The sequence below is a fragment of the Penaeus vannamei genome, chromosome 31, assembly GCF_042767895.1.
Source record: "Penaeus vannamei isolate JL-2024 chromosome 31, ASM4276789v1, whole genome shotgun sequence".
NCBI classification, from domain to species: domain Eukaryota; kingdom Metazoa; phylum Arthropoda; class Malacostraca; order Decapoda; family Penaeidae; genus Penaeus; species Penaeus vannamei.
In genome coordinates, this window is record NC_091579.1 from 11,322,256 (window position 1) to 11,327,255 (window position 5,000).

The 5,000-nt window shown below is 42.8% G+C and overlaps 1 protein-coding gene across 3 annotated transcripts in view; it reads left to right on the plus strand.

The window, feature by feature from the left end:
• fwd (phosphatidylinositol 4-kinase beta fwd) overlaps positions 1 to 5,000 on the plus strand; it is a 108,414-nt gene that overhangs the window by 15,793 nt on the left and 87,621 nt on the right. The gene's annotated exons all lie outside the window — the stretch shown is intronic.

Genomic DNA, 5,000 nt, shown 5'->3' on the forward strand with positions numbered 1-5,000 from the left:
TTGTTATTGTTGTTATTGTTATTATTTTTATTATTATTGTTATTAATATTATTGTTGTTGATATGATTATTATTATTATTATTGTTATTATTATTATTATTATTATTATTATTATTATTATTATTATTATTATTATTATTATTATTATTATTATTATTATTATTATTATTATTATTATTATTGTTATTATTATTACCATTATTATTGTTATTATCATTAATATTATATTATTGTTATTATTATTATTTTTTATCATTATTATCATTGTTATTATTATTATTATTCTTATCTTTATTCTTATCCTTATCCGTATCCTTATCCTTATCCTTATCCTTGTCCTTGTCCTTATCATTATTATCATTATTATTATAGTAATTATTATTATTATCAATATTGTTACTGTTATTGTTAATGTTAATGTTATTATTATTGTTATTGTTATTGTAATTATTATAATTGTTAATATTAATATTAATATTAATGTTATTACTATTATTATTATTGTTATTATTGCTATTGCTATTACTATTACTATTACTATTACTATTACTATTACTATTACTATTACTATTACTATTACTATTACTATTACTATTACTATTACTATTACTATTACTATTACTATTACTATTACTATTACTATTACTATTACTATTACTATTACTATTACTATTACTATTATTATTATTATTATTATTATTATTATTATTATTATTATTATTATTATTATTATTATTATTATTATTATTATTATTATTATTATTATTATTACTACTACTGTTATTATTACTGTTATTATTGATAGTATTAGTATCACTATTATATTGTTCTTGTTATTGTTGTTGTTGGGTGTAGTTATTATTATTGTTTATGGTATTACTATTACTAATACTATTGTTGTGGTGGTGGTTGTCATTGTTGTGTGCTGTTGCTGCTGTTACTGTTGTTATCAAAATCATTGTTGCTCTACACTTGTACATTTCTTCATTAGCTGTGTATTGTTTTTTAGATTGCATAATTTGATTACAGGTGTCAGATATCTGTGTTTGATATTCACAAAACCAGATTTGTTTTGCAGAAATATGCTGATATATTTTCATTTGCACACCATAATGTTTTGTGATAGAATTGTTTGAAGATGTCGAAATGGATAGGAATGTCAACAAGGTTGTGTAAACTGAATAAGTTTTTTTTTTTTTTTTTTTTTTTTTAATTGGGATAGATTTCAGTCCTAATGACATGACAATATGTCATGGATCTGTCTGTAAAGGGAGATGTATGTTGATATTCTCTGTGACGAGTCCAAGTGGCAGGATGGCCAGTTAGAATAATGATTTGACGAGAGGAAATTTTGTACTTCTTATCTAGCACGGAATTAAGATGCATTTATGATGGAAGTCTTCTTTGTATTTTATGTTTTTATTATTATTATTATTATAATTTTTAAAGGATTGTTGCATATTCACAATTGTTGTTATGTTCATGTAATTAACCATTATTACCATTTTCCATTTCCTTGCACTATTTTTTTGTTTGTTTTTAGTAAATAACTTGATAGAAAATGGAGCAGAAGTAATTTTTTCTTCTGTCCAAATTATATGTCTTTGCATTGTCTTTTTTTAAGTGCACCTCATGATTCAACAATTCAAAAGAAAATACCTCATAGTAATTTCTTTGAAATAGATACGATAATTTTGTTCTTTGTTATCTTAGTGGTGGATATTAGCTACTAATTTTTGCTGTTGTGCATTTGCCATGGTTACTTTTCTGGAGAACTGATCTATTGTTCAAAATAGTGTGTGAAGTGTTTGTTGTTGCCTGTATATCCTGTGTGTTATTTTGCCTGTTGTCGGCATTGTACTCACTCTGTATTTTCCTCTTTCTTTTCTGTCCCTTCTGTGTTCTCTCTCTCTTTTTCTCTCTTTTCTCTCTTTTTCTCTTTCTTTCTCTTTCTCTACCCCTCTCTTTCTTTCCCCATCCCACACTTTCCCTTTCCCACTCTCCTATCTTATCTCTCCCCCTCTCCCCCTCACCCCTCTCTCCTCTCCCCTCTCCCCTCTTTCCTCTCTCCTCTCTCCTCTCTCCTCTCTCGTCTCTCCTCTCCCCTCTCCCCTCTCCCCTCTCCCCTCTCCCCTCTCCCCTCTCCCCTCTCCCCTCTCCCCGTCTCCTGAATCCGAATTCCGCGCCTTGCTCTTCTGTACCGTCTCTTTTAAAGAGGTAAGGGGGGTAAAGTCAAGGCGTGAGAGATAGAGTGAGGTAAGTTTATGGAACGGGAGGGAGGGAGGAAATAAGTTACGGAGGGAGGAAGAGAGGGAGGGAGGGAGGGAGGGAGGGACGGTGGGAGGAAGAGAGTGAGGGAGGGAGGAAATAAGTTAGAGAAGGAGGGACGGTGGGAGGAAAAGAGTTCGGGAGGGAGGAAGAGAGGGAGGAAGGGTGTTAGGGAGGAAAAGGAGGGAGGGAGAAAGAGAGTTAGGGAGGGTGGGTGACAAGGAGGGGGGGAAGGAGGAAGAGAGTTAGGGAGGGTGGGAAAGAGGGAGGGAGGGAAGAAAGGAAGGGGTCGTGATGCACAGAAACTGCTGAGGAGAAAGGATTCAGAAAAGGAGTGAAAGAGAGAGTGGGCGAAGGAATGAAGGGAGGCAGTGCAAGGGTTGGAGAGAGAGAGAGAGAGAGAGAGAGAGAGAGAGAGAGAGAGAGAGAGAGAGAGAGAGAGAGAGAAGAAGAAGAAGAAGAAGAAAAAGAAGAAGAAGAAGAAGAAGAAGAAGAAGAAGAAGAAGAAGAAGAAGAAGAAGAAGAAGAAGAGGAGGAGAAGAAGAAGAAGAAGAAGAAGAAGAAGAAGTAGAGACAGAAGAAGTAGAGAAGTAAGTAAATCGAGTGAGTCAGTCAGTCAGTCAATGAGTCAGCGAGAGTGAATGGAGCAGTGAGCGACAACGTAGAGATAGACAGCGAACAGGGGAAGGGAAACGGCGGGAGGAAGCGAGAGTTACTAAGGGAAAAGGGTGGAGAAGGGAAGGGCGAGATAGTGAGGTAAAGAGGTGAGAGGGATACGTGCGATGAAGGCAAGACGTAACAAGAAAGAAGAAATAAAGGAAAAAAGGGAAAGTGAATGAAGGAAAGCAAAGCAATGGGATAACGAGAGGTAAAGCTAAGGGAAGGGGAAAAGTGCGCGAGGAGGCGGGGTAGGGGGAAGGGGGGGCAGGGGGCAGGGGAAGTAAGAGTTGGGGGGTATAGCGAGGGGGGGGGGAGAGGAGGGGGAGGCGAGCCGAGACGACAGTAGCGATGAGTCAGCCATCACGGGACCAGTCCGCGCGGGTCCCGGTCCGCTCTGCTCGCTTGTAGCCCTGCCTCCCTTGTCGCCCTGCCTCCCTGCCGCCTGCCTGGGTACACGTGAACTTGATCCCTCCCTCCCTGCCTCCCTCTCTGCCTCCCCTACCCCCCCTACCCCCTGGCAACTCTACTCCTCCCCTCCTCTCCTCTCCTCTCCACTCTGCACTCTCTTCCCCTGGCTATTCTCCTCCCCCTCTCTCTCTTTCTCCGGGCTATTCTCCTCCCCCCCTCTCTCCCTCCTTTTCTTTTCCCCTCTCATCTGCCCTCTCCTCCCCCTTCCCTGGCTACCCTCTACCCTTCCCTGGTTACCCTGGCAACACTCCCCATCACCCTCCCCACCCCCTTCCCTGGCGACCTTCTACCCTTCCCCTCCCCTCCCCTCCCCTCCCCTCCCCTCCCCTCCTCTCCCCTCCCTCTCCCCTTCCCCTCCCTCTCCCTCTTCCTCTTCCCCTTCCCCTCTGTCTCCCTCTTCCTCTTCCCCTTCCCCTTCCTCTCCCTCTCCCTCTTCCCCTTCCTCTCCCCCTCCCTCTCCCCCTCCCCTGCCTCTTGCTACCCTCCCCCTAGCGAAACTCTCCCCTCTCTCTGCTCTACTCCCAGGGTTGAATCCCCCGCTATAGTTCCCTTCCTCCCCCTGCTTCTCCATCCCATTCCCCTCCCTGCTGCCCCCCCTCCCTATGCTGCCAACACCCCCCCCCCTCCTCCTCCCTATGCAGCCCCCGCTTTCCCTAGATCTGCTTCTCCCTCCACCTTCTTCCCCCTTCCTCCTCCTCCCTCTGCTGCCCCCTCCTCCTCCCTCTGCTGCCCCCTCCCCCCTCTACGACCCCCTCCCCCTCTACGACCCCCTCCCCCCTCTGCCCCCCCTCCTCCCTCTACTTCCCTGATTTCTACCACCGCGACCTGCCCTCTGACCCCACGAAGGAAATCTTTCAGCGAGAAAGAGGGGTACTCTCATTCGATCTTTCTGTAATTCTCTGTCTGTCTGTCTCGCGTTCTTTCACGCTCATTTTGTCTCTCTCTCTCTCTCTCTCTCTTTGCCTCTGTCTCTCTCCCTCTCTCTCTTTACCTCTCTCTCTCTCTCTCTCTCTCTCTCTCTCTCTCTCTCTCTCTCTCTCTCTCTCTCTCTCTCTCTCTCTCTCTCTCTCTCTCTCTCTCTCTCTCTCTCTCTCTCTCTCTCTCTCTCTCTCTCTCTTTGCCTCTGCCTCTGTCTCCCTCTGTCTCTGTCTCTGTCTCTGTCTGTGTCTCTAATAGGGACAAACACAGCAACAAACAACAAACACGAAAGTTACACAAAAATACAAAGCGCTAGTACACTTAAAGGCATATGCATACTCACATATATACATACATACATACACATACATATATACATATATGTGAACACACACACACACACACACACACACACACACACACACACACACACACACACACACACACACACACACACACACACACACACACACACACACACACAGACACACACACAGACACACACACAGACACACACACAGACACACACACACAGACACACACCCACAGACACCCACCCACAGACACCCACCCACAGACACCCACCCACAGACACCCACCCACAGACACACACACACAGACACACACACACAGACACACACACACAGACACACACACACAGACACACACACACAGACACACACACA